The sequence below is a fragment of the Athene cunicularia genome (assembly GCF_003259725.1).
Source record: "Athene cunicularia isolate RWA chromosome 7 unlocalized genomic scaffold, athCun1 chr7_part1, whole genome shotgun sequence".
NCBI classification, from domain to species: domain Eukaryota; kingdom Metazoa; phylum Chordata; class Aves; order Strigiformes; family Strigidae; genus Athene; species Athene cunicularia.
Genome location: NW_020799107.1, coordinates 17238712 through 17251192, shown reverse-complemented (window position 1 = coordinate 17251192; position 12481 = coordinate 17238712). Strand labels below are relative to the sequence as shown.

The window sequence follows — 12481 nt, the reverse complement described above, 5'->3', positions numbered from 1 at the left end:
TGGAGTCTGATAACTTTATTGTATGAGAATCCTTAAAAAGATTGTGGGACCTTCATTGATGGACACAATGTGATTAATTGTCCATTTGCTCTGTATTCTGTGTACAGAGTGATTTGTATTATTTTCTAATCCCATGATCCTCCTCAGAGAAGCCTGTGTAGATGTCTGAGGAAATACCTATTCAGACCTGATTGCTTCAACCCTCCTCCGAGATGAGCCACCAGACTTTTAAGGTGAATCTCGAATGTAATCAAAGTATTACAAAAAAAAAAAGAAAAATATCCATATGGAATTCTAACAAATTGATACGTTGGAGAGCTCATGTTCACTAACATACGTTTTTGCTCCAAAAAAATGTTATGTAATAGAAAAACAAAAGAGTTTATTTTGTTCATGATTATGCAAAGAAAAAAACATGCTTAATTTAGGGGTGGTTGTTTTGTTGTTTTGTTTTGTTTTGTTTTTTTTAATGGGCTGCTTGAGTGCTCATAGGTTTCTGGACAGGAATATTACTAGTACTCCTAATACTTCAGGAGTGTGGCACACTTTCAATGGGAAAGAATTACCATCCCTCTATCTTGAAGATAAATCACATGGATAAATTTACTTGATCAAAAATAAGAAATAAAAATATTTCCAAAAGAAGATGAAATTCAAAGAAACCATCATAAGACCCAAAAGTAAGCTCAGATCTGTGCATTAGAATTGAGCTCATTCACTAAATTAAAAAAATTGGTATAACATTTATATATTTCTGACAGTTACGTTTTCTTATCTTACATCTGAACATCAAGAAGGACATTCTGATATATTTGGTAAAATCATCTTCAATAACTAGAAATACATTGAGGCTTATATTTCTAAGTAGCATTAACAAGGAGATAACTGCTAAAAATTCTGCCCAGTGTGTGGAACAGGCATTTTGGGAGTTTGTTTTGTGTCAGCTCGCTCTTTATGCTATAGCTGTAAAAAAGTTTTCACTAAGGGGAATGCAGAAATATAAGGAAGAACCTGAAAGTCAAGACAACTTTTTGCCCCCAGTTTTTCCTTGTCTTGGTAGTAGAATTTATTTTTCTCTACTGAATAAATTTTACAGGCACTGGGAATAAAGTACTGCATTTTTTGTGGTCCCACTCAGAAAACCAGTCTGTGTGCTGAGAGTCCACTCAAGCTGGAGCTTCCTTGGTTTGGGCTTGCTCCCCTGCTCTCATGCAGCAGGCCTCCCTGCAGTCTGTGACTGAATCACTGTCCCTGCCTTATGTAGCTTCAGAAGCAACTCCTGTCCTCAAACACACCTGCAGTTACCAAATCTATGTTGAGAATGTGTCTTTTCTGTAAATAGTTGTTTTCATTTCAAAGCCATTTTCATCACTGAAAGTCTTTGACTTTTATTGATGGTAGCTAATTGTTATGGCAGATGAACTTGCTGTTGGGAACAAATAGTGTCCCAGCACCTCTGGAAATACGACCATGTAACATTGTGATGTGACGGGGTAAATTCAGGACACCAGGTTGAGGCTCTAGCCTGGTTCTAGCTAGCTTCCCAGGATAAAGATTCCCTAGTTCTTTGTCTTTCTAAAAAATGACTCGCCTACATTGGAAAGAGGAAAAGCTACCAGAAAAACATACAGCTTTCTGTTGTGAAAGCCTATTGAAAAAGTGAAACTAATTTACTTCACTTTGTCATCTGGATGATAAAATAAATATTGTATTTATTTATAATTATTTAATTGTAATTACTATATATAAATATTGTAATATTTTTTTTAAAAATCATTCTTCACCGAATGGTAATATTGGTGCACAGAAATGAGGAGAGCTGTATTGCACATGGCTCTTCCCTGATAGTACATTTCCTTTATTTTAGTGTAATTCCCATGTAAATATAATTACTTGTATGTAAACAATAAGCAGATTGTAAACAGTAAGCAGTATGTAAACAATAAACAATAAGGTCCTGCAAATAAGCAGGACCCTTTTACCATTAGAAGATCTATAGCATCTCCAAACAAGATCTTTTTTTTCTTTTTCTCTCACTCAGCTGAGAGAGAGTTCATCTGTGATGAGACTTGTGGTTTTTACATTTCCTAAAAAACAATGTGGATAAGAGGTTCAACTTAATGAGCTTGAAACCACATGTGACCAAAACCATTGCCACGGCAACCTTTCTAACATTACTTATGGATGTAACCCGGACAGTCAACTCCTATTATGTCATCTTCCTCATTGGCCCCCACCCCAGGCCTGCTGAGGTTTAGAGCTGGAAACACAGAACCCAGCATTCAGCTACATTCTTACAATGAGGTGTGAGAGTCCTGACCAAAGCCAGCACAGTGAAAAAAGGGGGAATTTGTAATAATAATGAAGAGAGATGGTATCGACAGTCTGACATGGCAAATCCTTGTTTGCAGTGGGAATGACTTGCAGTTAGCAGATAAGGTCAGACAGAGGATGTTTCCTATCCAAGTCATCAGCTACAAAAAATGTTGCTACTTCACCCCTAGGCAAACGGCCTTGTCATCTACACCTGTCTTCGCCATTTTTCCCTGATACAAAACTGACCTTTTTATTTTTGAAGCCTATATGCTAGCTATACACATGTGTATCCTGGGCGAAGAAGATAAAGGGAGGAAATGTGAGCTTCTATTATCTAAACCAACATTTAAATACATAAAGAAAGCAGCCAGTTCCTTAGTTTGTTCCATAAGGTATTCTGGTCAGTAAATGCCTTATTCTTGACTGTATTCATAGCTGTTTTGCCAAGGAAGATTCTACATTCAGATCTAAAAGACTTGTATAAAGGTATCACCCTCCAATACTTATTCTTGGTTTTTACTTTTGTGCTATTCCTGGATCATTCCATCCATGGTCTGCAGCTGCGTGTGCACAGAGTAGCAGAGGTCACTGATCCCCAGGGGAAAGTCAGGCAGTGCTGCACTGAGTAGGGAAAACAACTGCTTCTGTTATGCACACCCCAAGGATAATCCCTCTCAGGGGAGGCATGGAAGATGCTTGTGGATTTCTTGGCATTATTTTATAACAAAGATGTGAAGTTTGGATGCTCCTTTTCAGCCTTGCATTGGCTAGCTAAAGCAGCATGGTGCTGTTTGAACCCTCCCCAAAATCACTTTAGGTGATTCACTCCAAATCTGTAGAGAAATGTCATATCCTCTTTGGGTATCTAACAACCCAACTCTCTCTATTAATTACATGAAAGTGGTACTTTTTTTACTCCACTCTTACCAAACCTGTCCCCTGATATTCATGTGAAAGAAACATTTTTACACCTTTTAATTCCAATTATACTCTGAAGAGTGAAGCATAGCGGAAGTTTAATTCAGTGTCACCTTTTTTTTCTCCCTGAAAGCATCAGTGAATGCAGGGAGACTGTGCAAGTTCTTTCTGTACCTTTAATCTACTAAAAGAATTCTTTTCTTAATAATAATATATGTGAAAGAATGAGCTTCAATGGACTGATTGGTTCCAGGTGCTCTAACCATATGCCTCAAATGATAACAATGAAAGCAGGGGTTTTAGGGATGGGGGTAAGAAAAGAACGTATTTAATATGCTCTTTTAAAAATAACTTCATATCCGTTCATTTTATGGGAACTAATCTAACCACACACTTTTAATACGTATTCAGTTTCTGCACTAATCTAGGATTTTCAGTTTTTGTCAAAGCATCCCTGCTGTACTTTTGTCAAGCAGAGTTTGAATAAAATGCCTGAATAGAAAGTAGAAGATGCTAAGAAAGAAATCAAACAATACCAAAAAAAAAAATTATAATAACTATATAATATATTGTGTAGTGAAACAAAAGGAAAGCTCAGTGATTTTCCAGTGCACTCCACTGGCATTCAACCTTCATCTGTGTCATACCTGCTATAATAGTGAATTAAAATAAATTAATTTTCAGCTTTCATTTTTTGTTGTGCCCTCTCTCCTTCTTCTTAACTTACTTATTGAGTTGACTTCCAAAAGGCTTTGATCAATTTTGGTGGAAAAGACAGCATACATTCAGGCTTCTAACTATTAAAATAGGGGACAGATTACTAGATAAAATGGGAAAATTATTAAATATAAATTGACATAGCTGGAAGTGGAATTTCTAATCTCACTCTGAGTTATGTCTTATTATCAATTGAATTTTGTGTAACAAACCAAAACACATGGAAATAAAAGTACAAAGGGAAAATGAAATCATTCTATTTTTCAACTTTAATAAATGTTTCATTTTTAGTAGAGGAGCAGAGCATCTTCCCTTCATAATTATAAGCAAAAACCAATGAGTTAGAGCTTGAATGAGGCTGGAGCCAGAGGGGTGGAGAGCAGGAGGGTACACAGGAGGATGACAGCTCCTGGAAATGGAGAGAGTGAGAGTGTGTGTGTGTGTGTGTGTGTGTGAGAGAGAGAGAGAGAGAGAGAGAGAGATCAGGAAAAAATGATGGAATACAACTGTCTAGGATATAGAATGAAGAGTAACTCAGCAAGGAGATTAAGAATGAAACTTAGAGGTGTTGGGATGTGTTTCCTAAGCAGACTGCTGCTACTCTGCAGGCAAGAGCTGTGCGACTGCAGTGAGAAGATAAGAGTGAGACCAAGGAGGAAACAAAGCAGAAGTGGGCAGATAACCCACAGAAGTGGGTTATTTTTGAAAAGGACAAAAGTCAGATTTGCAAGCTGAGTCAGCATTATCACTAAATATCACCAAAATATATACTTTGAAAGCTCCCAGGAACCTGACATTAAGCTTTTCACTCCTGTTGTATCAATATAAGCAATAACTCAAACTTTTAAATGTTTATTTTACAATCAGCATTTCAGCTAAGCCAAGTGGATCCCACAGACATGTAAGCAATTCAGTTGGCTTTCACAATGCAAACATTTTATACTTGCACACTATTATTAATCACTGTTTATGGTCTTAACACTATTTATAGTAGACATATGCTTCTGGATAGTAGTTTTGTCAGCCAGAACTGATGCAAACAGTGACAACGTATTCTGTCCTTTTTAGGGTTTGTTTCTTTAGTAAGAGTATAGCAACACCTGCTAAAGATTAAGTTTATAGCATGTTTGCCAAAGAAATAATTTGAAATGGGTACTTTTGATGACTTTCTTTGCACCACAACATAAAAACACGGTTTATTATTTTGTTGGTCGGACTAAGTAACTACAATTCAATAATTCAGAAGCTGAGCACCCGCTGATGTAGGACACTGTGCATGGGCACTGCTAAAGAGAGCGACGGGGCCCCAGAGCATCCCCCGTGACAGGGAGTGCGGTGCAGGGCTCTGAGTCATCGCCCGTCCCAGCTGCCTTGTGCTACTGCTGCTGTATTGCTGCAAAAACTGAGCTGCCTCTGTGCAGCCACATTTGTGCCTTTCACTTCTCATTCCAGGATTGGATGATTATTTGCATCAGGACTGTATGAAACCCATAGAAATAATTGAGTTGTACAGAATATAAAAGATCTCACAACAGTGTATTAAAACAAATGATTGTATCACTAAATCCTCACCTGTGATTTTGAACACATACAGAACCCATGTGTTTCTGTGTGCATCAGGAGAACTTGTAGTTAAATTTATATAACCTGACAATATGCAATATTAGTAGAATTGCATCTGGCTTTCCACAGGTATTCTCCAAACATAAACTATTTTATGTGCTGAAAATCCTGAGATGGAGCTGTTGAGAGTAATTGTGGAAATACAACTTGCCCCAGGAGCGATATGCTTTTGGAATCAGATTTTGAATCCTTTTTGTTATGAAGAAGATAACCTACTGTTTAAAGACAACTGTGCAGTTTCTCAGGTTTGCATAATTATACCTTCATCTTACCAACTCACTGTGGAAAGTATCATAATGGAAGATGAGAAAATGTTTTAAGGGGGATGGAAGTCTTTTTATCCACAAAAATCACAGGTAGTCCTCAGCTATTCTTTTAAAGTATCTGTCAAGACATGCAGAAAAATGCTCTTGTAGCTTATCATTTTAATTTTATCACAATCAGGGTAACTTTTTTTTCATATTCACATCCAATTATTACCTTAACAGAACACTAAGGTCACAAAAGAAGAAAACACAACCATAACAAACTTGGGTATCCTAGTAGCTGTGTTTTCCTCTATTATTCACTGAGCTATCTTTGGTTCAAATGCAGCGTACGTTGTTAAAAACACTCATTTTCTGAACATCTATTAACATAATGAAAAAAGATTCCCTTGGACCTGGATGATTGTTTGATTAAGTGTTCATCTGCCTCATGGCAGATTCCTCACCTTGCAATGCTGATCTTTGTATGAGATCAGTCTGGATCAGCGTGGGCTGGGCAGTAGAAAGAAACAAAACAAGAAAAAAATAACTGGAATGTGATTGAGAGAAAAGCTTTGTCTGCCTTTGCAACATGTGGTGTTATTTAGAGTTCTAAGAAGGGGATGCAAAAAATACTTTCCTGTAACGCCATTATGCTTTTGTGATGGAAATTGATCTCATATTTTACAGACCATAGGAAATGCTACACTGTACAGCAGACTGCTAAAGAGTGACCACTGATTAGTTCTTTTTATAACAGTGTTTTGACTGTGGAACAATCTTGTTGGGTCTACTAACACCTTAAACCATAGGGGAAGGCAATCAAGTCAGACTGAGAACTCAAATTCTCATTATAGGAAACAGCATATAGTACCTAATAGATTAAGATGCACATTCAGTGAAGTAAAGGTCAAGTACCACGAAGGCAAGAGAAAAATCTACTGCACATTGTGCTTATATTATGCTTAAATTATAAAGCACGTTCTTTGTCAAATGTGTATTCTAGTATTCCCAGAAAAGAACTCCTTGGTACTGAGGATTTAGATTATTTATCTTTCTAAAAATCAAAATATTTATCATACTAAACTCACTTGAAGTAAACAAATTTGGTGTAAAGATAGTGATTTAAAGAGAGATAATATTTTAACTCTGCCTGTAGTAGCAGTATATGTGAAAAAGCCAATCAGTTCTGTCATGGACCAGGATCGTGGTTAAGAAATGGAAAACATTTCTCCTGGCAGGTTCACTATTCATTTCTGTCACCTGGCTGGTACAATATTGAGCACTTAAATTTATGGAAGATGATAGTCTGAAAATAAAGCATTATGCTTTCATCCACAGAACCCCCTTCTGAATTTCTTCACAGATGATTTGTACAACCTTTTTTTTTTTTTTAGTAAAGTATTTACTTCAGAAAGTTTCCTTGTAACTGCTTGGTTATACATGGATAACCATTTGCTTTTCATGCTTGTAAAAATTGCATGAAGTCTACCTAGAAGCCTTTTGCATCTGTTACAAGACTAGGTTGTTTTGGTTTTCCTTTGTATTTGATGGGTAATTTAATATTTAAGCGTATTTTGCTTGCATATTGTTTGTAGCAAAGGCTGACATTTTACTAAAGTTTTTTGGCACTGAAACTTGCAAGTCTACTGTTGGCAAGAAAACACTCTCCCACCTACTGAAAGAACAGTAGGAACCTGATTTTTTAAATGACACTCAACAGATGAAACAGGTAGACTCCTTCCACAACTCTAGATTTATTCACTTTTCTATGTTGCAGTTGCCTTTAAAATGCTAGAATTGTATAAAATTGGTCATACAGCCCCTATTGGAAACAAGCTTCCTTTTTTTACTCACTGTATAAACACACAATCGCAGAAATCCTAGAAGTGTTTATTTTTATGTTCCATAGCCTGTGTCCAGAAGTTTTTGTTTTACTAGCTATAGTGAAAACTAACCTACATGTGTTTTTCTGTAGATTGGCAAACCTATACAGAAAATAAGTGCTCAAAGACAACAAAACACCCCACATTTCTTACGAATGCAAGAATTTGATATAATATTTCAAAACTGGTCAGCTACAGTGCCGCAGTGAAATAGCCTGATACTAAGAACTGTACAATATTTGCATCTCCATTTAACCTTGATTTTCCGTCTGGGTGTTGAGCCCTGAAAAATCAAAGCTGCTTTGTTTAAATGCTTTCTTACTATTCTTGCTGACAGGATTGACTGCAGGATTTGAGGGGAAAAATAAACTCTGTGATTTCAAGCTGAAATCTTACTGGAATTGAAGTAATTTGAGTAATGGCCAAGATTTTCAAAGAGAACTAGAGTATCTCTGATTTCTCCTTCTGAGAAAGCCAGAATCAACATGCTGTAGATGCATTAATTAGCTAGTCTAATTAAGTTTTTATAAAAATTTGCAAATAAATGACTTCTTTTGTATGAAACATTCTTTGTTATACTCTGTTAAGTGTGCTTGTTAAAAGACCACCCACCGTGGTAGTACAGAAGGATTTTACTACTCGGGCATGGACTGAAGCGCATGAAATGCAGAAAATCTGCAGTCACTTTGCAGTTGTGCTACAGGCCTCTGTTTGGTGCAGTACAACACATGCACCAACTTGGGAACAAAGGCACTTGCTCTGTTGGCAGTGCAGAAGGGCAGATCCCGAGAAGAGTTAAATTAGAGGGATCTGTAAAGCTGCTTTGGGTGAAAATAAAAGCTAAAGGGGAGAAAAAGACTTTCAGGGACACATTTTCAATAAAAATTTTGAGACATATTTGTCTGTAGTTTTAAATGAACATTTAATTTAGCTGCACCAGTGCACTGACTCCATTTGATTGCATTTTTTCTAATGGATAAATTTGCAATGTCTTTATGTGGTAGAGGAGAGCCATACTCCGTACAAAGTGTTTTCATGTCTGGGCAAAATTTGTAGTAATAAAGATGGATTGTGTAGATGGTCCACATTTAACATTGTTAAAAACAGTTGTGAAATCCTTATCCATTCTGTATTACAGTTTAGTCTCCAGAAAGTGGAGGGGGAGAATTAACAGGGGAAAAAAAAAAAAAAAGAAAAAAATGACAACTAAATTAACTGGTTTACAGAGATTACTATAATGTTGTAATTGCATACAATTATCTGTAACTAGATAGAAAAATACGTGCCAGTGGAGATGTAACATGAAGTTACTTCAGACAGCTGTTATTTTCTACCAGAACAGTCTGTGCTCAATTATGTAAAATCAGAATAATATGAAGGGATATTTTTATTTTTTATACTTTAAGGCTATAAATTAGCTCAGTTTGTTGAAATACAATCTATATTTCTACACAGTACTGATCATTGTGGGAGAAAGTGTTTTGAAGAAACTTAAAAGAATTATTGTCCTTAATTCCATGCTAATTCTGTGCAATTATATTTCAAGTGGGGAGTGTACAGGACCACTGCCATTTAGTGTAGTGGTCTGGTCAAGACCTAGATGTTCAGCCATGGCTGAGGAAGCAAGCAAATCATCTGTGGTGAGCAGGCTGTTAGTAATTTTTGTAGAAGTTTTAAGCTAATTTCTAAGAGGAGTCTTGTCTAGCTTCCTCTCCTCCTCAGCTTTACATAATGACTCTGACCTAAAGAGTCTGATGAAGTCTGTAAATCTGGACTTGACAAAGCTGGTCAGGACAGCCTGCAGACACTCTGAACCAGTACAATTCATTCTTCATAAACACTGAATTCACTTTTGAGAGAAAGTGTGGGAAAACTTGTTTGTTCTATAAAAAACATTGCCTCAGCAATGCACCATATAGATTTACAATAACTTTTTCTTCTAGTAGCTTGGCATATTGATCTTTAGTGACTACACTGTACAGTAGCCCATCATCAGTGAACTGCTAAACTGGCATTTCCCTTTTAGAACAAGTTAACAGTGGTCTCGGCTCATTACTATGAGTTTTCCCATTGATTTCTGTAGCACCTGGACTTTGTGTAGCATGAAAAAGTTTTACAGGCTAGAATAGCTGCATGTTAATTACTTTGTGATACCTACACATTTGTAGAAACAGAACGTGTAATTCATATAATTTCAGGTTTTGAATAATTGAGGGCATTTATGAAGAGGAAAACATGAATAAGTAGATAAAAAGCTGAATAAATCCAAATAAGTGCACAAGACAAGAAATACATGTCTCTCACTGATGGTAAAGTTATAGAAGATTATTTTAAAAAACAAATTGGAAGAATAAGGAATGAGATCATCAGATCTTTAACACAGGAAGAATGAATGACAGTGAAAAGAGGAACAGCTGAATATGAATGTAAAGTATATATATGTTTTGGGGTTTTTTTAAACATGTGTGACATTTTTTCTGTAGTGCTATAACAAAGGTTTCAGTAACTTGGGGTTAGCCCCCATTTAAAGGAAAATGATGTTGTCTCTCAAACACATCAAAATGTAGAAAGAGACTGAGTCTTTGTCTTTAAGAAACACAGGTGTGAAGGTGGTGTAGCCAAATATTTTTTATGCCTAACACAAATAGCAATTATTTCTAATACAGGTGAGGGAAAAGAAAATGTTAAAAGTGAAAAAACATGAGTATTCACTATGAAGTTAAACGAAGTACAAGCAAATCAGAAGGCATTTTCAGAGTTTCACATCTGTCTTATAAAACAAACATTATTCCTGTAAGGCCCATGTCAGGCTAAAGAAAGAAGAATAGAACATTTGTCTAAAGTGCTTCTCAGTTACACAGAGACAGACAATAAGTACTGCAGTATCATTTTTAAAGATAAACCTGTTTCTCAGAGAAAGTCACAGATGTCTATTAAATTGCCTTTTATGGAAACTTTTGAAAAAGTTCTTAATGTTCATTGTGCGCTATCTCATTTTGGAACTGGCAAGATTTGTACATCCAAGTTTGCTTAAATGTTGTAATATTATTTACAGTGTTTCCAGTAAGAGGAAAAAATATTTTCTGAAGCATTAAAATCAAGTCAACACTCCATTACCTTCAATGAAAACAGACTGGAAGAAGCTCTTTTTCCCAGATTGAGGAAGAATTTAATTGCACTGCTTCTGAGGCTTGGTGTGCCACCCGTAACTGGCTCTCTCAGAACTGCTCATTGTGCACACTGCTCAAACACATGGAGCCAGGTCAGGCACTGCATCTGGGTCTGCCTGACCCAGCAGGACATTTCGGAATCAGTAGGGCATGCCAGGCAAGTTCAAACTGGCTTCACTTCAGTACATTACCACACAAGTTGTGTCCTATTTGACCTCTCCAGGAGCCAAATTCTGGGAGCACCCCAGAGCTGGTATGACCTTGTTGGATCTGAGCTGGCCTGGACTGTATCAATTGTTTTTTTCCTGACAGACAAGACTACAGACTCAAATTTCAGGGAAAGAAGCATTTTGGTAGAGGAGAAAGATAAGGGGTTAGGATCACTACTGAGTGAAAAGATGCAGTATGCACTGTATTATATTGCCAGGGAGTCCACGCAGGGCAGAGATACTACAAATGAAAATTCACAATATAGTAGGGCTCATAAGATTTGCAGGTTGCAGGACTGCTTGTTTTTGCAGAACTATTCTGTTTTCTGTCAAGATAGCATATTCTTGTTTTACATCTATTTGTTGGGCATGTCTGCTGCCTCCAGTCACTGCAGTGATGGGGACCTCATCTGCCTCTAATGAATCAGCAGATACCGTATTGGAGAAAAGGGAGGGAAAATTGTTTTCTAATTACATCCTTCTAAGATGCTTGTAAAATGGTTCCATCACAATCTAGGCTAGACTAGCTATGATGTTTTCCAAAAATAAACTTAAATACTCAGATTTTAATTTTGCTGTACTTAGAAACATTAAAGTCATTTTCCTCGGCTTCTGCTGTTTTTTCTGATTATCAGTAGTTACTCAGAAACTCAGAACTGCCCTTGCAAGGCAGTTCCACCTTCTCCTGATTTGAGTAGTTTATTTTGCAACCAACATCATTATTTTGGATTTTTTTCTTCTGACCTTTTTTACTAGGTCACCATCTGTTATAGCAGCTGCATATTTTGTGTAAAGTAGATAGGAAACTGATTTTGTATTTAGGAGCATGCACCTATGAGAACCCAGTGTCCCCTGCTGAGAAGACCTTAGCTGAGTATGGAGCCAGTGCTCAGGCCCACCTCCGGAACCACTACTATTACTCCCTGCAACCCTAGGACATTTTATTGTTCTTTAGACCCACTGGCATCAACTGTAGGAAGGACATTAGAAATAATGGTAAGCAGTACTGAAATATTTACAAATGTATAATTTGGACAGGAATGTTCAGCACAATGGGCATGCCAAAGTGCTTCCAGTTTTGGAAGCATTAAGATTAATCAAGTATGAAGTTTGAGTCTGCAGTTGTTACTGAGTAAAGACTATAGATGTTTTTCCTTAAAAGTTACCATAGGATTCATCTTGAATATCTTAGAATAGATGCACAGAATGATCTGAAAAAGTAAAAGAATTAAATAACTGATGCCCATATGCAGCTTTCAGTAAGAAGCACAGATTTAACAATATCTGTAAAATACACATGCTGAAGGAATGCTTCGTATTTAACAGATTATGGTAGAATAAATCTGTGCAAAGCCTACTGGGAAGGCAGCAGTAATACCACTGATTTAGGATGTACT

The 12481-nt window shown here is 36.7% G+C and overlaps 1 protein-coding gene across 3 annotated transcripts in view; it reads left to right on the top strand.

Moving 5' to 3' along the window:
* B3GALT1 (beta-1,3-galactosyltransferase 1) overlaps nucleotides 1–12481 on the top strand; it is a 200151-nt gene that overhangs the window by 16475 nt on the left and 171195 nt on the right. For 2 of the 3 annotated variants that reach the window (XM_026852547.1, XM_026852548.1), the window contains exon 1: nucleotides 12000–12080. The exons of the other annotated variant lie outside the window; for it this stretch is intronic. The gene's annotated coding sequence lies outside the window, so the exon portion shown is untranslated. Of the gene's footprint in view, nucleotides 1–11999; nucleotides 12081–12481 lie in introns of those variants that run through there. 3 annotated transcript variants of the gene reach the window in all.